The sequence below is a fragment of the Anthonomus grandis genome, chromosome 14, assembly GCF_022605725.1.
Source record: "Anthonomus grandis grandis chromosome 14, icAntGran1.3, whole genome shotgun sequence".
Classification (NCBI taxonomy): Eukaryota; Metazoa; Arthropoda; class Insecta; order Coleoptera; family Curculionidae; genus Anthonomus; species Anthonomus grandis.
Window position 1 is genome coordinate 12111885 of NC_065559.1, and position 27469 is coordinate 12139353.

General features: G+C 31.4%; 1 protein-coding gene across 24 annotated transcripts in view; it reads left to right on the forward strand.

Annotated features, from left to right (window-relative positions):
• Positions 1 to 27469, forward strand: part of LOC126744584 (protein turtle) — a 735337-nt gene that overhangs the window by 90563 nt on the left and 617305 nt on the right. For 2 of the 24 annotated variants that reach the window (XM_050452061.1, XM_050452067.1), the window contains exon 2: positions 9485 to 9546. The exons of the other annotated variants lie outside the window; for them this stretch is intronic. The gene's annotated coding sequence lies outside the window, so the exon portion shown is untranslated. The remainder of the gene's footprint in view (positions 1 to 9484; positions 9547 to 27469) is intronic. 24 annotated transcript variants of the gene reach the window in all.

Sequence of the window (27469 nt, forward strand, 5' to 3'; positions counted from 1 at the left end):
ATTGCATTTATGAAATATAGGCGCAATTCCAAGCAAGTTTTGTATAACACACCTTATCTCAAAACTGAACTGTTTCAGAAATATTTACATTTAACCAACAAGAAAGCAAGTAAGTACGTTTATTTACAAATTAAGATAAAATGGAGGATAAAATGTTATAATCTGTGAAAACTCTTATTAATGTATCAAGTGTTCAAACTGATTCCCATTTACTTCTTGGCAGAAAGCAAGACGGTTTACAAGCTCAGGTAAAACACTAGCAATTATTTCGGGTGATATACGTCTAATTTCACATCTAATTCTATTTTACGTTGTTTGGCTTCTCAATATAAACTTTACTTTTCAGGTACCCCCATAGAAAATAGTCGCAAGGATTTAGGTCTGGTGACCTGGCCGGCCACTCTATTGGCCCTGTTCGTCCTATCCATCTTCCTGGGAACACTGTATCCAAGTAATTACGGACATCTCGACAGAAATGTGGCAGTGCGCCGTCTTGCTGAAACCACAAATTATCTGTCGGGACTGCAGGGTCTTGTTCGTCTGGGTATAGGGCAGCCAAACAAGGGATAAGATCTTCTTGAAGAAAATTCAAATAGCGTTGTCCTGTTAAGTTTTCTTCGAAAAAATATGGCCCTATTACTTTATTGTCCACGATACCAGCCCAAACATTAATAGATTTACGGTACTGTGTATGAGCCTCAGTTGCCCAGTGTGGATTTGACACTGACCGGTGCCGACAATTTTGCCGATCCACGACACCGTTTAAACAAAAAGTTGCTTCATCAGAAAAAAAATTCGTAACACAAACTGGCGGTTATTATTGCAAATGTTCATCACTTGCTCGCCAAATTGGTTTCTTCGATCAGGATCGTCCTCATTTAATTCGTGTATTTGTTTAATTTTATAAGGGTGGTATTCATTTGCTTTTAAGATGCGTCTTACTGACGTTTCGGCTATATTATTATCAAATGAAATTTGTGAAGTTGCATTGTTTGGATTTTCTTCGACGGAGAGCAGAACGTTTAATTTTGTTTCTTCAGAAATTTCTGGACGACCTGATCTTGGCAAATCCCTAACATAATCTGAAGTTTTGAATTTGCGCTCTATTCTACTAACTGTTGACTGAGAAATAGGAAGGTTTGGGTATTTGGCATTAAACAGTTTACTTATTTCTTTTTGCGTGCGCACTCGATCCCCGTATCCTAGAATTATCAAAATTTTTCAATTCGTTGGATTTCCGTTAAATTAGCCATAATTCTGATAAAAACTATTAATTTTCGAACTGACAGTGAATTCGAAAATGGAGATTTTTTACAAGTGCAACTATGGAAATAGAAACAATTGGCAGTGTTTATAACATTATTTTTTTCCTCGATTTTACCTTAATTTGTAAATAGACGTACTTATTTGTTTTCTTGTTATTTAAATGTAAATATTTCGGAAAATATTTACATTTAAATATTTATATATTATAAGTTTATAGAAGTATATGTAGAATATTTTGAGTTTTGAGATAAGGTGTGTTATACGAAACTTGCTTGGAATTTCTTTTATATTTCATAAATGCAATAAAAATATAGCTTTCCATTTAAAACCTTTCCTTTCCTTTTTTTTTGTTCCACCCTCTATACAAAAATTTATGTGAAATAATGCGGAACTTTAGGCGGTCACTGTATATATTTTTTTATTTCTACTATTTAATTTATTTTTTAGCAGGAGGTTAAATTATATATGGGCGGCGTATTGGGTTGTATTATTATAGGCGGATAGTTTTTTGATGACGGGGGTGTATTCGGGATGGTACTGGGGGATGTTTTCTATTTGCTTCGATGGCAGTAAGTAGGGATGGCTCTGGCCTACATCTGTATAGGGGAGAGGACAAGAACAACTTGCTAGTGGCACATCTAAATGTCCGCTCACTGAATACGGGCTTTGATGAGTTTTATAATTACTTTGAAAAATATAATTTTGACCTTTTGGGATTATCTGAGACATGGCTGCTTATAATAATAGTGACGATTTTTTAGTTCCTGGATATTATTTCGAGCGCCAGGATAGAGAAAACCGCGGAGGAAAGGCCATGTAAATAAAAAAGTCTATAACGTACTCAGAAGTCTATTTGGAAGATATTACAATTATTATTGAGTTTATTTGTTTAAATGTTGCATTTGAAGGTAAACCATTATTAGTCCTAAACACGTACAGGCCCTCGTCTCTAGAATGTGATTATTTCTGGGAGAATTTAGAGACTATTGCGACGTATTATTTTCAGTTATGAACATATAATTTTAATGCGAGATATGAATGTTTTTTTTTTTGAAATTCTAATAATAAATTAAAATTTCAGAACATTTTAACCAAGTATAATTTATGTTGCTGGATGTCGAAACCAACTAAAATTGACATTAATTCAGGAAGGGAACGTTTAATATTATTGCCTCTAGCAGCGGTATTGCTCCAAATAAGTCTTATTCTGTTTCTGCTTCAGATTCGATTAGTGATCATAACCTTATTTATGTAATTTTAAGTTCACCTAGAAAAACCAGAATAAAGAATAAAAAAACATTTAGAAATTAGCTATATTAATTTAACTGAATTCGATCAAGAAGCCGCATCTCTTAATTGGGCTGATATTTATAATGCAGGTGATGTTAATGCCAAAGTTGAAATTTTAACAAAAAATATTTTATATTTGTTGGATAAATAATTGCTCCTTTATAGAGTAAAAATCTTTGATTTAGGCCATTTATGCCCTGGATAGTCCCTAATACAAAAATACTGATAAACTCAATAAAGCTGTGAAGAAATACCAAAAAAATAAAACTGACATAAATTTACAGTACTATAGGGATTTGAGAAACTTTACGAAACATGCGATTAAACGAGAAAAAATTACTTATTTTAAACAATTTTCCGAAAAAAAGAGTTCTAGGAAACAGCTACGCAACTTAACATAACGCGATATAAAAACAATTTTATTCCAAATGATTTATTAGATTTTAGAAAGCTAAACGAGCATTTTAAAGATTATACTCATAAAAACAACCCCGAGTAGCTTATGCTTTCTTAGTGTGGATGCTGTTTTTTTCTCTAAAATCGAAAATTTAAAAGTAACATTCCCAATGAAAGGTAAAGCATGAAAGTTTTGTGTGGTATGGTACGCAGTAAGCACTACTTTTATAAAATGGTAGATTGAAGTAGTATTTTGTTGTTACTATTATGAAGGTCAATAAAACAGATCCTAATAACTGAGTCAGTGAGCCTGTTATTTTTATTCCTGGCACTAAAGATTTAAAAAAATTTAATTAACTATAGTGGATAATCATTAATTAGTCATTCCTTAAAGCAAGTAGCTTTGTAATCCGTCTGTAAAAGTCTAATGCTCTAGATTTCATCCAATTAATAGTTTGATTTTAATTGGATGTTCTGATATACTTGTACAATAATTCAACAATTAATCATCATAATTGAAGAATATTCTTACGTGATAAAAGCTGAAAATTGTTGAAAATTATTGTTTAATTTGAAGAAACACAGTAGAAACAGAAAATACTTTTTATTGCCTGAAAAACTTTTAAAGACTACTAAAGGCGAGAGTAATTTTTTGGTTTTGCCTAATAAATCTCATAAATCTATAACTGGGTTCATATAAACTAGAAAGTCAATATTGAAGGAAGAATTTTATGCTGTTAAGCTGGTCCCAGATATAAATATATTATAAGATGCAAAATACAAGCCATTACCTATATATACATCAACTATATGATGACTAATTAATTACTTCCTACTAAAAACGTTTTAACCTTACCACATACTAAGTCTTCTCGCTGATATTAACTGAAAGGAATATAGAAAATATTTAGTTCCAAGCGATATATAAATATAATTGTAATAAGAGAGTGTTTGCTTCCTAAAGAAGAAAGCATTAGCAAGCACACTTTTACACCCTTAACTTTGAGTAGAATTAAATCAACTAATTTAATATTTAACTTCTATTAACATTTTAAATTTAAGTTTGTTCATCTTTAATTTTACTGCTTGTCACAACATTAGTCTTCATTTTACCCTTAACAAAATATTTCTAATCAATAAAGGTTCGTAATATACTAAATATCAACAACTCTTGCTAAGTGAGTAATTTCGTTGAGCTTCCTACGCGATGTTTAAATGAATAAAAAAAATGTATTAAGAAAATCAGGTCAAGTGTGCGACGATTTTTCTTGAAAGTGGGTATTTGCATCTCATAAATATAAGGTAATGTTTGTGCGTAGGTGCTTATAGGTTAAGAAAATATTAAATGGAACAAGTTAAGCATTCGACGAAATATTTTTGGAAATAGGGCTTGTAAGACGTTTTCTTACACTTATTATAATTAACAGATGTCAAACTTTATTAACACGAAGCCTTTGCATAAGTTTATGAACGAGAAGACTATATTTAGTTTAGTAAATAGAGTAAGTAGTATGCCTTTAGTAGTAGAAAACATGATAAAAAAATATAATAAAAATACTCTAAGAGGTATTTCAAAAATGTAAAAATTAATTAATATTGTAATTTGGATATGTATACGCTACTGGCTAACGATGTTAAAATTGGTCTCTTGTTTTTCTCAAAAAATACGAAGACACCGAAGAACTGATTAACCAAACGTTACTTTTACTAGGTTCAGTTAAATTCCTTTTAAGATCTCTATAGTGTTTTGGCATGTCACAAGAAAAAAAGAAGTTTTACTTAGTAATTCTTCGAAAATTTGAAATAAATACATCATTGTTAGCGTCTAAAGTTAGAAAAAAAAATTGTTTAATACCTACCGTAGAAAAACTATGTATATTAGCACAGGGACCAAAAACTAGAACCAGAGAGAAATTATTACTTGGGTGTATCATTTTCGTTTCTATAAACAAAGCAGTTTACAGTATTTCCTTGTTAAAGCCAGAATACATTTTCGTCAATAGTAATCCAATAAGTTGGTTAGTTCACTTATACAGGGTGTTTCAGAACTATGGGATCTAACTTCTGGGGGTTGTTCAGTGCAACAGAAGAATCCATTTGAGTATAGGAACCCATGTCCGGAAATGCGTCACTACGCCACTACGGCCCTAAGATGCGTTAAAATTTATAAAAAACATTAATTACCTAAACAGGAACTGCTGCATTTATTTTTACCTTTTCTACATGATACCATAACAACAATTGTTTTAAATCAACGCTTATCAATGTCAATTCTCAATGTCATGTTTAAAAATTTTATAGCTTACAATTTTTAAACATTTATTGCTAATGGAAAACTTTACCAATCAAGAATTGGCAGATATGCATTTGGCATACGGAGCAACAAACTGCAATGCACGAGCAGAATCGCGTTTGTATCATGAACGTTATCCCGAACGACAGCATCCTGGATACAAAAAGTTTATTGCGGTTCATCGGCGGCTCGCTGAAACAGGCATGTTTAAGACCAAGATGCATGATACTGGTGTTGCTCGAACCGTAAGAACGGTCGAATTTGAAGAAGAGGTGCTTCAGCGAGTTGCCGATGAAGCATCAAATAGCACACGTGATGCTAAGAATATGAATTCGCGTAACGCTTCTGTCTGGCGGGTACTACACGAGCAACAACTCCATCCCTACCACTTCCAGAAAGTTCAAGGTATGACTGCAGCCGATTATCATCCTAGAGTTTAATTTTGTCGATGGCTTCTGGATCACATCATTGCACAACCAAATTTTTAATGTTTTGTGGACCGATGAAGCCTCTTTCACAAGAGACGGTATTTTTAATAGTAGGAATAGCCATGTATGGGACGAAGAAAATCCTTATGCAATTTTTCCAAGAAAACATCAGAATCGTTGGTCTGTCAACGTATGGCATTGTTGATGATTATTTAATTGGGATATACCTTTTACCGGAACGGTTAACAGGACCTATTTATCTACGTTTCTTGGAGGAAGTTCTCCCAGAACTCCTTGAAAATGTTCCACTAAACGTTAGACAGCAAATGTGGTTTCAGCATGATGGAGCGCCGGCTCACTTTGCTGTACAAGTACGCGAGTATTTGACTCAGCGGTTTGGGCACCGTTGGATTGCCAGAGGTGGAGCAGTTTCTTGGCCTCCTAGGTCACCCGATTTAACGTCGCTCAATTTTTTCTTATGGGGACATGTAAAGTCTTTGGTCTACGAAACTCCAGTAGAATCAGAGCTAGACTTAATTGGACGAATGACAGCAGCATTTGAAATAATTCAAAACGAGGATCACATTTTTAGTGTAGACCGCCGAAATCATGTGCGGCGTTTAAATCGGTGTATTAAGGTTGGAGGAAGACATTTTGAACAATTGTTGTGATATTATCATATACAAAAGGTAAAAATAAATGCATCAGATCCTATTTAGGTAATTAATATTTTTTCTAAATTTAAACGCGTCTTAGGGCCGTAGTGGCATAGTGACACATTTCCGGACATGTTTCCTATATTTAAATCGATTCTACTGTTGCACTGAACAACCCCAAGAAGTTTGATCGCATAATTCTGAAACACCCTGTATATCCTATATACAAATCCAATAATAATAATATTAACTCTACTGATACCAATCAAGTGATGCTAAGGGATAGAAAGAAATATCCAATATTTTTACGAAGTTCAAATGAGGTTAAACTTCTGATAATGCTAGAAGGCAGCGAATCGAATCCATGAGTTACTAAATAGTTGAACCACATTTTAATGAATTAATTGTTGTACCTAGGTATATAGTACTGACCATTATTATGAATCTGAAACAAATCTTTAAAATGGACATCAGGAAGAGATTTCGGTATAGATATTCTGGCAAATTAAACTAATTTTTAAGACTTATTGAACTTAAATTAAGTATAACGAAAGGTATCATTAAATATTTAGGTTCATTTTTTTTAATGCTTGAATAAGTCTATTTTCTGTTTCTTTTCAATTTTTGAGCTACTTTTTAAGCAAAACAAGACAAGAAGATTTCTTTAAATGTTCTGTAAATTTCTTCCAGAAATTAACTTAGAATTTGTTATTCAAATTTTGTGTGATAAAAAAAGCCTTACATTGTCAATTAAAAAAATTAATTACTTAGCTTGTTAACAAAAGGAAATTTCATATAATTAAAAATATCAAAATGTCTCAACGTTTTTATTTTTCAAGATAAACAAATGAAATTAGGTATATCAATCGAATATATAGTTATAAGAGCATCTTTTGACATATTTTGTTATTTTTTATCACTTTTTTATGGGACAATTGTTATGTTTTTGGGTAATTTAATAAAAGATATTATTCTGAGAGTAATGATATCGCAGTTGCTACTTTTTGTTTTATACTCATAGAAAAAATTATTTTTTCTAAATTTTGGAACAGGGTGCCATGAATGCATTGAAAGTTTTAATTAAGTAATCACGGAAAAATCATGTTCATTGTTTTTTATTAGTTGAATCTTTTACACTCCTATTAAAAATTTCCAAACCCGTATTTTTGGCATTTAATTAATTTTTTTGGCACGTTATTGTGAACAACAACTTTTAAAATACAGTTCTTCAGAAGTACAGTCAGTAAACTATCACGTCAAATATTAGTAAACACTAAAATTCTTTCAAAAAACTGCGGCAAATTTATTTGAATGACGAATAATAATTGCACTTGACAAGATGTCATGTATTTTGTCAAATGAGAAATAATTGAATTTGGATATTTTAAATAGGCGTGTAAAAGATCAAGGTCATAAAATGCTATAAATTTTTTTTTCTGTAATTACTTTATTAACAATTAAAACTTTCAACGCCTTAATGACACCCTATTTTAAAATTTAAATAAATTTAAAATGGGGTGCAATGTAGTATCATTGTTCTCAGAATATTATTTTCTATCCAAATTTATAATAATATACCAAATGTCCCATTTAAAAATAGGAAAATGCGGAAGTGATGAAAAACAACTGAATGTCAAAAAGTGCTGTTAAATAACATTTAAAAAATAACATTTCCAGCGATATATCAAATTTCATTTGTTCATCTTAAATAGTAAAATAGTTATTATGTGTTGCTTTTTTCCTATGTCCTGGTATATAGGACGAGTTTTCAGGTATTATTTCACTCGATAAATTTTACCAAAGTCTGACCAGGATTTTTAAATTTTAGTAAGTTTTATGTAGGCCACCATGGGTAAATTAACTAAATGTGGAAAAAAATACCGGGTTGTTCAGAAGTTTAAAATAATTCCAGAGCTCTTGCATTAGAAGCTGCCTTTAAAATACATGTAAAAATAGATATTCTTTACTATGAAAATAATACTGATGATTTTTAGCCATTACTGATAAATACAGGATAGCCCATCATATACAAGGATACAGGATAGCCCAGTATCAAATTTTTCGACAAGATCAGAACTGATGGTGACAAGTCGTGACGCAAAAAATATCGCAAAATCTTCAATATCATCCCCCAATTTTTTTATGATCAAATATTACTTCATTAAAAAGTACTTTCAATTGCCTATAGATTCCTGTTTAGTTTCTAAGAAGTCATGTACTCTTTTGGAAAATATGGAGCAATTAAATGACGATACGTTTGTCAAAGAATGCCAGATAGATTTAGTTTTGTTCTAAAAGTTACCGTATTAGTGAAGTTAATGCTCAATTTGCTGATCGCCAACATCCATTAAGTGATACTATTGTCGTACGATCTGTAACATTTGCGGTATCAACTCACGACATGCGCCAATTCGTACTTGCAAAACTTTCAATGTGATAGGTTGAGTATATCTTGAGTAAACTTTGCTTTTTATATACCCCAAGGAAATTGCACCCCTTTGTCCAATCCAGTGTTAATAATAAATATGTGATGTAAATAATTGGGCACTTTTAACGAATAATGCGGAAGAACCCCGTCTTGTTGGACAATCAGTTCTCGTTCATTGTATGCAGCTTCGTTCTCTATGATATTTGTTAGTTAGAGCTGGGTCGATAATATTTTATAATAAATACAAGTATATATTGCCTGTTAAATTTCCAAGAAGGAAAAAAGACTTATAATAAAGTGTCGCGGATAGCAGCCCATACATTTAACATCTGAGAGCGCTTCATGTGTGCTTTATAAAAAATCATTGTTTTGATATCAGCCCAGTAACGATTAATATGGTGATACAAAAATCATACAAGAACAAACTATCAATATTCCTCGTTCAGTCATATTTTTGCAAAATTGCTAATGACGATCAAAATCGTTTTAATTTAGCTTTTGCAACAACCGAATCTTATAAGGATAAAACGCACATTTTTTTAATATTCATTTATTTAGTATAAAATTTATAAGCTGAACAGAATCAGTTTCGCGAAATTTATCTACCAATTCCCGAACAATTTTCCTAGAAAATTGTTTGTCAGCATGCCTGTTTATGGTATTATAAATATACAGTTTTTTAAAGCTTGACAACTATAAATTCTAAAATAATTTATTTTAATTGCAGGTAACATACTTCTGATAGAAATAGGAAACTCTGTGCCCCAAACAACCATAAATGTATGATTAGTAAGTAACATGTTTGAATAAACACAGTGATAATCTATAATGAAACATCAATAACTACATTTTGAGAAACATAAGTGATGTTAAAACGTTTGATTTTGTTAAATAATTTAATTTCTTAAATAACGAATATTGGTTGACACTTCAAAATAAAAATAGATGAATGTTTCAAATTAAATGTTTCAGTGTATTATCTTTATTTGCTAACAGTTGCTGACATTTTGTCGATTATCTTGCCATACTTAAGCACGGCGCCCACTGAATCGACAAATAGTCGATGGATAGTTCTAGCCTGGACACTTATCCCCGCTTCCATCGATACCTCACAACAGAAGCCGAAATCATGCGAGGCGATGACCGCATCGCGATGGCAAAAATTCCGCGCTGGGGCACGTATTTTGCGTTGATTTTAAATAATATTTTACTGCAGTTATTATTGTAGTTTATAGTAAGATTATGCATTTAAAATTTTAAACTACCAAACTATTTTGGTTCTCGCTTTGAGTTTTAAAAAGAATAAAAATTCGGTATTTAAATTAGGTGGGTAAATTAACAATTTTATTTTTAACTTACATTTTACAATCTTAATTTTATTTAGAATAATGCCTACCTCTTGCTGCATTCCTGTTTAAGCTCAGAAAAAATTAAAATGGATTTAAAATTTTTTTTTGTTTTTTTTTTTGATTATCTTCGGAATCATTCAAATTTTCGATTTTTTAAATAAGCAACAAAAATTTGTCGTAGGTACCTACCTAATTTTGTTTTCGGCATTAACATTTTTACGAAAAAGTAATACAGCAATGCAAAAACTTTCCCATAGCAACCAAGATAACCCACAAAAGTGTCAAGAATAAGTTTTTGAAAATTTGTTTTTTTTTCAATACCAACATAAAATAACAAAACCACATAAAATATAATATATATTTTTTTATATGGCATATTCTTTTACAAGTAAATAATGTGCAACTTTGGGGTAAATTATCCATTTTCGTATTTCGAGGGTAGACGAATTTGAAACACCGTTGATGTATATTTTTCCAATAAAATAGATAATAAAAAATATTTAAAACATTTATCATATACCTAAAAATACGTAATAATAAAAAAAATATATTATCTTGTAAAATGTAAAATATTAGGTCCCGCGGTATCTCCACTTAGTCGTTCCACTGTACGGCGTGCGTCACCAAATCTCGGCTTCAATTTTGACGCCACGAAACCAGTGTCACGGCTAGAACTCTCGATCGGCTACGATCGGCATCGACCGTTTCGGCACGGTCGGTACAATGGAAAACAGGCAAATAACACAATGGACATTCGACACACTCCCGAAGCGACTCCGCGAGCGCCCGAACAGGGTGACCTCGACACATAACACACCGCTCGGAAATACTCGATTATGTTGAGACGAGAGAGACAACAAATCGGAAATCACTTACCAGAATACGTACCGAAAAAATTTTTCGAGACACTGAATTATCGGGGTTCCCAGCGCTATTATTTTACAGGTAATATACTATTTTTTTAGGTGATCGAATAATGATACCATTCGATAAATCGTTAAAAAAAAATAATTAAGAAACAAAACTAATTTCAATAGCTGTCTTATTATTCTTTTTAGTATATGTTTCCTATTTAATGGTTGGGTTGAGTTGTATTGGGCTGGGTTGGGTTGGTTGGGGCTGAGCTGGGTTGGTAGTGATTTTTTTTATATAAAAAGGCGCTGGGTGCAAAAAGGACCTGTTGGGTGAATAATCATTTTTCATAAGAAAAACTGATTGCGCAAAAAAAAAACGAACAGGGGTAAAATTTTAATATTTTTTATTTTCTTTTTTCAAATGATTGAAAAATGATTGAGTCTCCGACAACGTATTTATAATAAATACGACATACATTAACTTTTGTAACTGTTTAATTTTTTAAATTCATACAAAAAAACGGCGTTCGATAAGATAGTAAACTGTTACCGTAATTTGTATACATTCCAGCCCTGACAAAACTCAACAATATGAATGAAAATTTGGCTTATTCTAAATAAGGCTGTAATATATGATATTCTCTAAGAACCTGTTTCTTTTCCTACTTATAAATATTATTAACTAATAACTCATTGCACTTTTTTACGACACCAATTCAGAAATAATGTTAGTCACAAATTACTTGATAACAATAAGTGTGTGTATAAGTAAATTAAAAACTGTATAGTCTATTACAGTCCTTTTGGTTATTTTATTCAGTATGTTATATTTAAGCTGACACACTATAGTTTATAATCCAAATATCCTCGGAGGCATATGACTTCATCAAAATCATTCAGTTTCTCTAGCATATTATCCTAAATTGCACTTTTTCAAGTTTATTAGTCAAAAGTAGTAAATATAAACACTATCTATATAAACACTATAAACACCATACCTATGCAAGTCAAATGGAACTTTGTTTGCCACAATTTTACACAAAAAAACTTGCACTTTTCCACGTGATGGTACGTTTTTTTGGCGTCAAATTCCTCTTCACTTCGCAATAAGTATAATGCAGGTATTTAATGTTCTAAGAAGAAGAATCACAGGATAGGAGGCCAAGTAAAAAATTACACAAAGTTAGTTATAATGTTTCTTAATCAGTATCAGAAAGTATCATCCCAGGTCCTTTGTAATTATATCTTAAAGCTTCAAATATACTGAAGAACTCACAACTCACAAATTAATAACTTTTGGCAAACTATCGATAAATATAAACTAATTATTGTAAGCACGACTCGAATGTAAATAAAATAATATACCTATACCTAACCCTATTTTGTGTTAGATGACAACACTACAGCTATTTCGAATAAAAATTGGCTGACGTGTAAAAGACCCAACCGATCATACTCGAACGTTTAAAATATTTCGCGGGTATTGTGGCGAATGTCCATTATGTCGAATGACGATTGTGTCGAATGCACCCATCTCGGTACAATCGGCCGGATTTGCTTCACATGTATTTAAATGAGGCCGCGCGCACTGAATCGGTTCGGTACGTTCGGTCGGTTCGGTTTTCTCCGGCGACGATCTCATATTGTGGGGAGGGCAACTTTTGCCAATTGCACCGAAAGCCTGCGACTATTTTAGCATTTTTTTGCATAGAGTAAGGAACTGTTTCAAAGAATTTTAAAAGCCGTTGATTTGATAAATATGTTAAAAGAAATTTTAATCGAAGCTGTTCATAATTTTAGAATATTGTATCATAAACAAAACGCATATTATCATGATAATTTAAGGAAAGAAAACGCTTGGGAGGAGATATCCAAATTAACTGGATGTTCTGGTAATTGTCATTTATTATATCTTAAATCGGTGTTTTCGCTACTTACTGTTTATTAAGTTGGCATCATCAGGAGATTTTAAAACTCAGTTTTAATTATCTGAGGATGCCAACTAGGTCGGCGAAATGTGCGAGTGTGAAAGTTCTCGTTTTGGTGTTAAGTGGTGTACAACTCTTGCTTTGAATATAATTTGTTTTTACAAAAATACACAAAAAAGACAGCTTATTATATAGTTTCAAATGCACGTTGGAATGTTATGTTATAATTTATTTTAATTGACTCTATACAGGGTGTCTCACAACGAATGCCGGCTATCTATTTCGCTTTTCTCGCTTTCGCAGCACAGGCTACTGCAATCATAACATCCTCTTCAGAATCTAAGGAAATGCTAATTTTTTTTTTAAAAACGCTTAAACGGGATGTTAATCACAATACTTCTATATGCTCGAATAGTCGAACCACTTTTAAACGTCGTCGTGTCTTCGTTCTGCCGATTGTTTGAACGCTAGTTACCGACCGAACGGACCGAACGTGCCAAACCGACCGAGCCGATCCGACTTAGTGGGCACCCTCCTTTAATCAGCCTATTCATATGATTAGTTCTATATTTATTAAAAATGTTTTATTACATATATAACATTTGGATTACATTATATATATAATATTATGTTATTATCTCGATATTCGTTTTACTAATGGAGGCAGACATGAACAAAAAATCTTTAAATCGTTTAATACTTAAAAAAAATCAGTAACAAACAACTTGCAGCATTATTGAGAGAAGTAAGCAAAACCACAGCGGACTAGCTGGATTAATTAAGATTATATGGTATGCTATCCTGAACAACTAAATTAATAACCCTCCTACTTAATATACAGTAGAGATTAACGGTTTCCCGACGCTGTAAAAGAATTGCATCCATCTAAGTTAGGCGACGGTATTGTGTAATAGAGTCCACAATCTGCAATATAAAAGTAATTTAATTAGGATGAAATATTCTTTCAAACCATATATGTTACATTCCTACAACAACGCTCGCTCCCATACTACAGTAGCTACATTACCTTCTAGTTCATTTAATTCCCCAATAATAATATTTCCTTATAGCCGATCTTTCGTCTATGAAATACGTCTGAGATATGATTAAAAAAACAGGAAACTTTTGATTCTTCTAATAAACTTAAAACACCTGCGGGATAATATACAGGTTACCAGTGATGACATACCTTGGGATTGGTTGGATCTCCTTATCCATCATGTCAGGGCAAATAATCGATTCGTTTACGAACCCTAATAACCATAGTGGAATCAGACAACATAGAGGCTAATGGATAATGAAGGAATAGTCTAGATTACCGACATCTTCAACAGAATTTGGAAATATATCCGAAAAATGGCTGCAATCAGAATTTATAGCGTCGCCTAAAAACCTGGAATAAAGAAGTGTGAGGAATATCGGACCTATCTCGGATTAGTCTGATTAGTCATAGGCTAAAAGTTTTTCTTAAAATCATTTACTAGAAGAACTTACAACAAATGCCAAGAACAGATATTCAAGAACTAATTTGGGTTTATAAATGTAGTCGGTACAAGAGAGTATAGAACCCTTTGGTGTTTAGGTCCAAATCTAGAGATGCATAGATTAGAAATATTCCATAAAATGATTGACGGAAAAAATCAGCTAATACAATTTTAAAGACCTTCACTTGATGTTAAATCCGAGTTTCATAACTAATTTTTTGTGTGTATTATCCACCATCTTGAATTGCATTGTTTAGCAGGTTTTTTGAAAATATCTCTGTAAATATTCAGAGAAGACTAAAGGGTGATACATCCGATTTTTTTATCCGATGACTCGTGATGAAATTTCCTACAAATTATGTTAGGTAAAAATTTTCTACATATATTTTTTTTATTGAAAAAAAAAATGAAATAGTGTTAAAGTTGTAGCAAGAGCATTGTTTTTTCGATTTTAACTATTTTATTTTCAAAATAAGGGACATGGTTAAAAATAAAAGTTATAGAAGATGAAATTTGCATCAAACTTTATTTTAACAACTTTCGTGTATCACACAATTTGTGCACTATAGAATATGATGAACACAACGGCGTGATGTTAATAAAAATACTCATTATTAAAAAACTTGACACAAAATACATTTGATAACTATTTTTGATTTTCATCAAATTATCAACCTGCCATTTTGCAAATTTTTTATTTTGGTTTTCCTCAATAGCTCTAGTTCTTTTAATCTTTTAAGTGCAAACTATTACTTAAGAAGAATTACTCAATTCATATTTTCAACAAATTTTTTATGCTATAAATATTAATCATTTGAAAAAACGATTAAAATCGTCCCCAATATCATCAGAGACATAATTTTTTGCGGCATTTAATATATTGTGGCTAAAAATCTAAAAAACGATGTTCTTGCCATAGTTTCAACATTTTGTTAAACGAAAAAAAATGCATGCATACATTTTTTAATTAACATAATTGATTGGAAATTTTATCACGAACAAATGAACGTATCAACTTTCAATCTGCGTTGAATATTAACCAAGAATATTATTTAAAATATCTGCAAAAACCCAATTAAATTCAAGATGGCGGATAATGCACCCAACAAATTAGTTGAAAAACTCGGATTTAATATCTCGAAGTGAAGGTGTTTAAAACTGCATTATCCGATTTTTTGCGACCAATTATTTTGTGGGAACTTATCTTTTCATGTCTAGAATTACTTGGCTATTGTGATGTATATAAAAATAATTGCCTTCAATATCATAAAGTAATCAATATCCTGGAAGAAGGACTTGTGTGATTAAGGACTAACTTGGAGAATAAAGATATCAGATAAATTTCAAATCTCTACTGGAATCAGTTAGCTTGCTTAAAACTTGATGGACATTGAATAGAACAGGGAAAAATACAACGTGGGGTCAGATAGGGATGTGTCCTCTTGCCTTTGATTTTCAACTAATATTCTGAAAAAAATTTCAACAAAGTCCTCTACGTAGTAGAAGAAGGTATTCTTTTTAATAGAGGCAGGTTAAATAATATTTCCTGAGATAGCTTAGAAGCAATGCTTGCCAAGGTTATTGGACCATGTCGTATAGTACAGTCTAGACAGACTATATGGTCTTAATATCAGCGTAAAGAAAACAAAATAAATGATTGCCAACAAAAGAGATATAAAGGAGATCACCTACATGTCAACGGAACTCTAATTGAACATTTTCCATAATATCGCTTGCTTTCTTCCATAAATAAACAATGGGATAGTGCACAAGAAATAAAATGTTGTTTAGGAAAAGCAAGGAAAATACTTGACAAAATGAGTACCATCTTCAAAAATCACAACATATATGAGCATTCTCCTATCTTATGGATAGGATCCATAAGATTGGAGATTGAATCCATAGAATCCATAAGATAGGAGAATGCTCAGATTACCGCGATTGCGGAACCTACGGACTTGGTTTAGGAAAAGCTCAGTAGAACTATTTCGAGCTGTTACAATAATAGTTATGATTGGCAACATCCGAAACGTATAGATACCTGAAGAAGAAGAATAACTATAGTGGGAGCAAGCAGTTATTTGGCGTACAAAAATCCAATTTACCAAAATTCTTTTAATCTAATTATTTTAAATGATGACTATGAAATTAACAATTTTTTTATGGTGTAAGAAATTATTTTTACGAACTAATGAAATATTTGATGTTAATTACTATTTAATTAAATGTTTGATAAGCGAAAATGTTAACAACTACATATTGGGACTAGTGGTTTTAAAAAAACTAAAATAAAAATGAATAAGGCGTCACGTCATCTTTAGCTTTAATAAACACCTGAACTCTGTTAGGCAGTACGAACTAAGTGGCAAAGTACGCTGATGATTATTTATTAGGCTTTGTTTTATTTTGTGATAAAGTGTTTTTATTGAAATAATATTCGGGCTTCTAGAGGGATGTGACAACATCCTAACGTGATGTTCTCATAGCCAAATGTAAAATATCCTAAAGTAATTTAATATATTTTATAAACGCCCTGTATATATTTAAAAGTCTCTCAACCACCCAAGAGTTGTCCTTCATCCTTAAAAATCGATACCCTTAAACATAAATAATAATAGAGGCAGTGAGTACTGGCACTTCGGCTTATAATGAGCCATGTTTGTTCACTAGGTTGATATTAGAATGGTTGTGATTGTTTCATGCACAGGTAAATCATGTTGACATGTGAGTAATATTTAATGTTGTTATTGTATAAGTCCATGACTAGAGTTTTATGGTATACCCGAGTCGCTGTTTAGCGAGGTGTTACCAGGTTTTTACACATATGACATGAAGCTTCGTCCTGTTGAAAGATTTCTGGATTTCTGGATTAAATTTCCGGATGGATATGAATTTGCGAAACTTGGCAAAAACGAATGTTCAAGGATATTTGGCCGCATTTACTACGCCTTTAATAAAGCGTAAAGTTCCCAATCTTTTGGATAAACTGTTTTCTGCAAAAGAGTAAACCTTAACTAATAAATTTAGGAATTTTAAAAAATTTTAAACTTTTCAGTCATCAGCCATCAACTAACTGGCCTATCTGCATGTAAAGCCCCGTGATGTTTACTCACTAAAATGAGCCTATATTATTTACAAATAAATAAAAACAGCGCATTTTTTGAAAGGACTCACAACATATACACGTGGCTACACGTGTTTCGCTCTGGCTAGAGCATCATCAGGCCTTTAAAAGATATACACACATTTCACACATTTAAGTGTGACTATACGTTGTGAGACCGTAACTTTGTGTCTTCTTTGCTTTTGTCATTTTTGTATGTTGGTCTGTTGAAGAATAATGGATGAGATTTTTATACTTTACTTTGACTAAGACAATATGTTTTGAAGTAAAATTAAATCGATTGTGGATTTTTCTTTAAATAAATTGTTTAGCTTTATACTTTTTAAAAGAGTGGATTAATTTTCAAAACCTGCACAGCAACGTAAAGGAAATGAAAACTACATTTTAATGAGAGATTATTTAGGGTAAGGTTGCTCCACGTCGTACCAGCGTTTAAGACGTACCACATAAATTTTGAACAAACTACGTTGACAACAGTACCTACGACGACAACCGATATAGATTAAATACAAGCACATTGCTTTACGTGTTATGGGCTGCCATAAGCAATCATGATAGATCTGGTCATTAAGTAATTTTATTTCAATTATCTTTTAATTTTATGCATATGTTTGATAATTAATTTTGCAAGTTAATTATTAATAAAATTATATTCCTTATATATAAATTCAATCGATTTAATAGAGCCGTTTGGCCGTAATAGAAACTAATTTTATTCAGTGTTAGGTTGTATTTATTTTTAAATTCTATTGTACTGTCTTAAGTCGTACCCATATGAGATTCCTATATCGTAGCGGTACGACTTAGAAATTACTTTTATTTTTTATCCACTTTTAACTAAGGTGCTTTTATTCTTATCTGTAGACCTTAATTATCTCAATGCAGTCAAAGTAAATTTATAATGAATCGAAACAAGAAGATATGGATGAATCGTTAACGAAATAATCAGGCAGAGCTATTGGATTCAATGTATGGATTCAATGTAAACAGCATATCAAGATACAGCATATCTTAACCGACGTTATGTCATCATTTTAATAAAGATTGTTAAATTTCGAAAGCTCAAGTTTGCTTGCAAGTTGCTTGCACACGTTTTTAATTCAAACTTTTAGGGCTTGCTTATCAGTTGGTAGAAAAATATAAATTATCACACTGTTTTAATATAGAGAACATAATTTGCGGAAAAGAAGTTGTACTATAAATTCATGAAGGACAATCCTTGCTTATCTTTACGTATTCCAGAGGCAACATCAATTGCTAGGGCCAAGGCATTCAATAAAGAATGTGGTTATGGGTTCTTTGATAAATATGTATTAATATTAGATAAATATAAGTCCGATACTAACCAGAAATACAATGCGTCCCAAAAGGTATGTCTAAATTCATTTAAAATTAAGTGAGGACCCATCGATTTTTATTTTTAGTTGCGCTTATTTGTACGTGAAGCTCGTATATACAGTGCTGGTTAAAAATAAATTTCGCCCATCAACTTCATTTGAAAAATGAAAGTAACTTTTTTTTTCATTTTTGAATTTCGCATGGAATTTTACTTATGTATCATGTCCTATACTTAAATTTATCGAAATAAACACGATTCATGTATCAAATATAAAAAGAACAAAAATTAAATGAAATGTTCAAGATTGTCAAGGTTTGACAATATCCATTATATTGGCTTTTTAAAAGAATGCCTTCGACTTGAGGTATCCCCACAAAAAAAAGTCATTTTTCTAAAAAATTAGTTCTTCGTCAGGATATAATTCGTCATCAAATAACTCTTGCACTGGTATAACTGTATATAGATGATATAAACATGTGTAAATTAGTCCCAATCTGCGGTAGAGGAGTTTATGGATTTTTTCCAAAGAAAGCAAAACGTCAAGTTGTTCATTTTCATCTCAAACAGGACGACTAGATTTCGGCAGATCTCTAACATTACCAAATTCTCATTTAGTCTCTATTCTACTCACCATCTCTTAAGATATTGCAGGATGATAAACTTTGACAATAGTAAAATAAAAAGTATTAATTGAGCAGCTTCTCTTTGAGTACGTGTTTTATCACCAAACCTAACCATGCAAAGAATTTCTATTTTTCTCGTCCCGTTAACTTCTCCATTGTGAAAAGCGCAACTTTGCTCGTACACTTGACAATATCTGTTTGGCGTACTGTCATATAGTTTCTATGAAAATATATAGTCACCAGCCAACATTAAAAAAATACGAATGAATGAAGTTTTGCTTTATTTATAAAAATTCTCAGTGATAAGGTACGGCCTCCAATAATAATTTTTGGCCGTGTTTTTTTCAGTAACTGTTAGGTATAGGTATTGTTAAATATAGGAACTTTATGTATAAGTCGTGATGCATGAAACATACGTAGAATTCCACGCAAAATTTAAAAATTAAATAAAAAAGGTGCTGTCATTTGAAATAATAAAGATAATGGTCGAAATTTATTTTTGAGCAACCGTGTATATACAAATTTCACGTACAAAAAAACCGCAACTTGAAATAATTATCGACCGGTCTGAGCGTTTTTACAAAAAACCCATCGCTTAATTTTAAATGAATTTAGATATAACTTTTGGGACGCACTGAATAACGTGGACGAAACAGGTTACCAAATCAACCAAAATAATAGCTCAGAAAGGCAAATATTACGTCGTAACGTCAGATTTTTTTGTTAAATGATTAGAACATTTCATCAAGTACGTAAGTTGACGAAAAGTCACAATAAGCAATTACTTTTTATTTTGAATAAACATACTACTCATGCAAAAAATATTAAAGCCAGAAAGCTAGCTTGTGAGTATAGCATTATAATACTATCCTTACCTGGATATTCATCCTTACCACATCCACCATCTCCAACTCTTAGACAAATCTTTTTTTAAATTCTAAAAAGAAATTTTAATAAAACCACCTCTATATGATTAAGAAATAATCCGGGAAACACAATTAAACAAACTAATGTGTTCACTCTATTCGGAATTGCATACTTAAAATATGTTCATATGGATAAAGCTTTAATTAAAATCATTCAAAATCACCTACCGAGATTTGGTTATGCAACAGGCAGGAATTGGAGGGTGATTTTGCGCTCATTAACTTGAGGTTAAAAACTCTTTACCTACTCCTCAGTCTAAAATCAATAATCAAGAAGACCTTCCTGTAGTGGCTACACAAGAAAGTGAATAAATCTATGGGGAAGAAACAGGTAGATTACAAATAAAAGCGAATATAAATAATTTAGCTCCCATACCAAATATAAACTAAACTTTACCGATATGCTCCACCTCGTCAGTCGAAATAATGTCAACAGAAAATAAAAAAAAATATAAAAAATGCGACAAATAAAATAAATGCGGCGATTAGTAAAAAGTAATTGGCATTGAAAATTAAAAACAAGAGAAGCGATCGGTTTGGTTTCATTTGTGGAAATGATCGGAAGGAAAACATGATTAAATGCTTAAAATGCAAATCCTGGGTGTACGATAAATGTGCTGAGTTAATAAAAGCAAACAAACCTATTTCTATGAAAATTGCAATAAATAACTAACTACCTGACAAAATTTGAAGCAAACTATCTTTAAGTAAACATAGATGTAAAATATCTTAATATATTTAATAAACGTATATTTTATAAACACCCTGTATTCGTTTAAAAGTGTCTCAACCGCCTGAGAATTATTTTACATCCTTGAAAATCTATACCCTAAACATAAATAATAATATAAGCAGAGATTGAGAAAGACCCAAAGAAGTAAAAGAGGCAGTGAGTGCTAGCACTTCGGCTTATAAAGAGCCATGTATATAGAGTGATCATAGTTGACCAGGTGTGGTGGTGTTTGTCCATTAGGTGGATATTAGAATGGTTGTGATTGTTTTGTGCACAGGTTAATCATGTCGACATGTGAGTAATATGTTAGATTGTTGTTGTATAAGTCCATGGCTAGAGTTTTATGGTATAGCAGAGTTTGTCGCTGTTTAGCGAGGTATTACCAGGTTTTGGTCGATTGTGTAGCAATCGACAGGGATGCCCTCTGAGCGCGCAGTTCCTTCGAGTTGGTCTTGTGAGTTATAGAGGGCCCTGACTTGTCTTCTCGATTGACACATTTGGATTCTAAGATCTCGGTATATGTTGTCTTAGTTTCCGAGTGTTGAGATGCTTACTGCTTAACGGCAGTGGAGCGTCTGGGATAGCCTTAACTATTTTAGGGGACACTAGCTAGTCGTCGAAGAAATAAGATATATATAAATTATTAAGTATTTTAATTATTAATTATTAAGCAAACATAAAGTAACTATATTGATGGTTGTTGGCATGACTGAATCAAGGGGACCGAGGTTCCCCGGTGAGTAAACTTAACCTTTATTAGATGAGTCAGTACAGTAAATCATAAATATTTTTGTTTCATGGTACTCTCAATCTCTTGCTGTGTACATGGTGGAGCTCGCTGAATGAATTACATTGTCAATACTCACGTAAGTTTAATTTTAAAATACCCAAATTTTAGATAGATTTTCAAATTTTATTGTTATAAATAACATGAATAATAACATATGTTTTATGGATAGCACATTTTATTTTTTTTGTGTGTTGTCACATTGTTCTAGAAGACTTTGTCTTTAAGAGGTACAATTTAAACAACCTTACCACCATTCACATTTAAAAAAATTGGGGAATGACGTATTCAATTAGAGGGTTGATGGTTTTGCTACGTTTGCTGCGTCAAAACTTGTACCTTTAAAAAACAAACTTATTATACATATTTTTTGACCCTTTCATGAAGTTGTTTTTCACCCTGTAATAAGTTGCGGTAGGTTTTTAATAGGATACACCCTTATTCTTCCTTTTTCTCATTTTGTTTTTTCTTTAAGTATGTGATATTATTATATCTTTATAACTTAATGCTTTATTACTAATGTATTCTCCTAAGCAAAATGAAAACATACTTCCTCAAAGCAGCAAAAGCGCAATTAAAGCGCTTATTAAATCTCTTTTAGATCTGCAGTCTAATTACCGCTTTGGATATCTGATAAGTTCTTGTCGCTATCTTGCACCCTTTTCATGCAGGCTCGATTTCAAGCGGAATTTTATAGGAAGTAATCGGTCAATATTTACCGAGCTTTCATTTTTACCCGTAGGTAATATATCTAATGCCAAATAAAAGCGCATCAAAACTACTACAGCGTGCTCTCGAAACGTTCAAAGAAGGACTTTCAATAGTTCTGTTCGTTTGGCAGTAATCGGAGTAGTCGGGAATAAAGCCGTCATTGAAAATCATTTCGTATTGAAATTTAATCTTGGAATAAATATAAAACGGGGCTTCCGCTTTTTAAACTGGTTTTCAAATTTGAGGTCAGCTTTGAAACTGATACCGCTTTGACATTTTTGGATAAATCGCAGAAATTGAAATTGGAAACTTCACAATTGAAAATGAATTAGTTGCTTTGTAGCTAAAATGCTATTATTTAGCCGTAGGCAATAAATATTTTCGTAAAAGCAGTGATCTATTATTAGACCGGATAAAAATAAATAAACTATTTTTATTGCTGCATAAAAAACTCTAATAAGAGATTAAATAAATACGAATTAAAATATGAGGTTTTACAACAAAAGTGATGTAAACATAAAATTAAATTTATTAAAAAGTGAGCCTAATATTACCCCAAAAATATAGAGCATTGAGCAAAAAATACAGTTGTAAAATACAGGGTGTTCAGTTAAAGGTATACACTACCAACATTTCAAGAACCCTTGACCTCATGCATTTAGGATAAAATAATAATTTACCCGACTTATTGTAATTGTAAAATTAATTTTTTCTTGTATTATTATTAAATATACTACTATTATTATTGACAATGTATTCTTTTAGAATATAGTTTGTGTAGTGTTTTATTATTGTCCCACTCAATAAGTGGATTTTTTTCTGCAGAATGGTGTAAATAAAATTAAAAAAATAATTTTAATTTAAATAATTAGAGAAGTTTTTTGCTAAAAATAAACAAAATTGCAGATTTTTACAAGAGATGATAAGTATTATTAAGTAGAGGCCTCACTACAAATACAATTTTGTTTCGAAAAACCTTAATTAAATTTCAAAAATAAATTTTGTACTAAACTCCAAAATTTTTATACATTTATTTTTTAATTTATAATTTACCGTCTGACAAAATATCAATTGTTAAAAGATAACATTTTAAAGAAATTTTTGCTGTATACTTTTTAACATTTTATTATATTATATATTTTTTATTTTATATTTTAATATATGTATTCTCATTTAAAACAAAACTCTTTTAATGATCTATAATAATTCTAACTTGATATATTTAAAATAACGGATATTGCTAAAGATCTTCAATATTTATTGAGTCAAGAGGACGCCCAAAAATATTAATTGGCCAGGCAGTCAGAAAGCAACGTTTGAGAAAAATGTGTTTAAGTTGGTGTGTTGGAAAAAGAGTTGTGTTTACTGGTTAAACCAGGCTGCTAAATTTAATAGTGGTGAATATGTGAGAAATAGTTTATCTTGAGTAGATATGCGGCCATTATGAGAAGTTTGTACAGATCTGTTTTTATTTTGCGCATCTTGAAGATGCCCGCACAAGTAGATGTGAAAGCCTCTGTTCAATTAGGAACGAATGCGCAATTCCTCGAGTGCTGTCTGGTAAAACTGGGGGCCTTACCTGGGGCTCGATTGACACGAATAAACAGAAGGTTATAGTAGAAATATATCCTTTGTCTAATTCGTTGAGATGCTTACTGTTTAGCGGCACTGGAGCGTCTGGGGAAGCCCTTACTATTCTAGGTGACACTAGTTAGTCGTCAAATAAAGGAAGATAACATGTTTGACATACGTATATATTGAAATGTGACATTGTGTAAATTGATGTTGACTGAGATGATGCAAGGGAACGGAAGTTCCCCGGTGAGTATATTTTATTATTGCCAAAAGTTGACAGAACAGTAAATATTGTTTTTTTTTTAATTATTTTTATGTGATGTTCGAGTTTATGTCTAACAATATGAGAAGGATGACTGTTGAGTGAATTTGCATTGTAGAGAGCCATTGGCTAAGAACAACTCTGACAGGTAATAAACCACATTTTAAAGCGTATTTTACACATTATATAATCACTTACTGTCATTATTATATTCACATGAAAAAGAATGCATTTTTTTAAATATAATCCATTGGCCGCAACATTCCATGGCGTCTCAATGCAAATGCACCTTACAATTCTATAATACCATATTACACAAAATCCATAATATGAAATTTATTCCTCTGCTGATTTTATTGCCACTTACATACGCTATAGAAATTTTTGGATATCTTATCTATAATTAAAACAGTCATCTTATTTTCTTTCTTCTATCTTCATTATTTTTAATTCGTTTATTCAGTTGCCCATTTATTATATTCGTAAATAGTAAAAGTAGAAAATAGTAAATAAGCCTGATTAAAAGTTCCGCTATTATAATTCCGGGTTTAAATTGGTATCAGTAATTTAAAACAGCATGCAGTTCATAAAAAGTTTTGAAATTGAGCCAGTTTTATTATAAGTTAGTTTTGTTAATTTTCAATTACTACAATACGTATTCATATTTTATTTAATAATAAAATAATAATAATAATAATAAAAAGTGTCTTTATTTAAGACTCATACATAAGGAAAAGTATAAAAGCTGAATAACAATTTAAAAACTTGTTATATTAGTTAAAAGGGCGAAGTCATTTGGTGGAAAATTCAGAAAAAAAACCGCGGGATATTTTAGAAATACTATATGTATATATACAACTAAATAATTAAGCATGAACTTGGCGATTTTAAATAATTATTTGCTGTAATTACTTATAAACGTATAGGCTAAGAGAGAATTATTGATGTTTGTGGTAATAAGTTTAAAAATCTTGTTATGTTAATTGAAAAACTATGCTAGAAAATAGCAGGTTTGTAATATGGTGGTGTAATTTTAACCCTAGCATTAATAATATGTATATTAGTTCTAAGTACTTCATGATTATATAAATATGATGGGCCCTTCAGCTGAATAATTTGATTGTAGAAACATGTTGGGTTCCTCCATACGCAACCAGTTGCATTGCACCAATTAGATATATGGTCATAGCCTCTTAGTCCAAAAATTAACCTTATTTAGCAATTTTAAATAAATTGTATCCTTCTCTTATCAGTAGTTGTAAAATATTTTCCATAAATCACATCTATATGGCTAAACACAATTAAAATACGCAGGAAAATTTTAGTTTTTTGACATAAAAAATACCAATCTTTGATACAGTTTGACTGAATTTGAAATGAGATGTAAATTTTAAAGACCTACCAAATGTCAAACTCAAATTACGAACAGACTATGATCCATTAGTTGAAAAGTTTTTAAAAAAGCAAATCATCGAATCTGAAAGACCAATATAATAAAGAGTGGCTAACAATATTTTATAATTTATGGGATCGAATGCTTTGGTAAAATCTAATAATGCTAGCATAGTAATTTTACCGTTATCAACGGATTGAAGAGTATCGCTAGAGACAACAGCTAGAGGGTAGGCAGCAATTGGAAGATTCCTAGTCTTTCACAGTGGTTACCTTTAGTTAAGGCCGTATTAAAGTTTTTTTTTTCAAATCTGTGGAAAATAGGAAGTATGAATGCAGAAATTTATTCAATAATTTGAAACTTGTAGCAAGAAAGGTCCAACCATCGAAACCTTTAACTTTAGATAAAATATAAATTAAAATAGTATAAGCTTGTATTTTTGTTATTACTTAAAAAGTTAAAAAGATTTATATTTTCATCTAATTTATTGCTATCTTTATTAGAATATAGAATTCCCAGTATGCTTGTAATTTGAGAAATGTTGATGTTTTAAAAGGATTGGAATGGCTGATTAATATAGTCAGGTTGTCATTGAAAAATTTTACTTTTTTTTACCTGATTGCAGATCAAAAATATTTCATCAAGGGATGGCCTGGAGGTCTGAGTTATGAAACGAAATAAATATATTACATGCATTATAACTTAAAAACACACATTTGCTCTTGCTTACATAAGTCACACACATACCTAATACTATAAAAAGATAAAATTGTCGTTTAAAATACTAATGTTAAAATCAAAATTATCAGAATAATCATTAGAAAAACATTCTACACTCATAACTAATATCAAGCTTAAAACTAAATTCCAAGAGGGGAGGCCGTATATTCAGAGACACTGTGAAAGGCCTGTTCCAAAAGGTTACTATTAACAGTTGTTGGATTGCTCTACCGACATATAGTTTAATTTTTTATTTATTTTTGGCTGTAGATGATTTGCAGCTCTAGTTGTATATTTTTGGAAGAGTTACATTTTCTATTATGTATGAGATTGGTAAGATATTAGGCAATGGGATTTATCAGGCTTAGTAATCAGTGTTAATCACAGTGTTTTGTGCTTAGATGTGTCTAAAAAGCTTGGTCGAGGAGGTGGTCATCCACTTCGCACAGGAGTTTTGTGACATCGCCCTGTATGTTTGATAAAATATATGTATCGATAAAATGTTTTTTTCCACTTCAGACCTTAGTATTTCGGATCCAATCATGTCGTCATCTTGGTGTTCTGAGTCATTCTGAGTTAATCGTTAAAAAGTCATTTTACGTAATCTTTTCATGTGTCAATGAGCTGCAAGTCAGCTGATATAAGGTTTCCATTTATTAGTGTTGGGTGCTTTTCCTTTAAGTTGTTAATTCTTTGACAATTTTCTACATGTTGTGGTAGTCATATCTTCTGTCACGATCCTTTGCTTCCTTTATCTTTGGTTTTATATTGCAAATAAAGAATACAAAAAATAATTTTGCATTTATGTAGTCTTCTTTCTTCTATCAAATCAAGATTTCAACCGTCATTTATCTTTACGCGATCCTGTTACAGAAGTATCACTTCAATAGCTTCTTTTATTTCC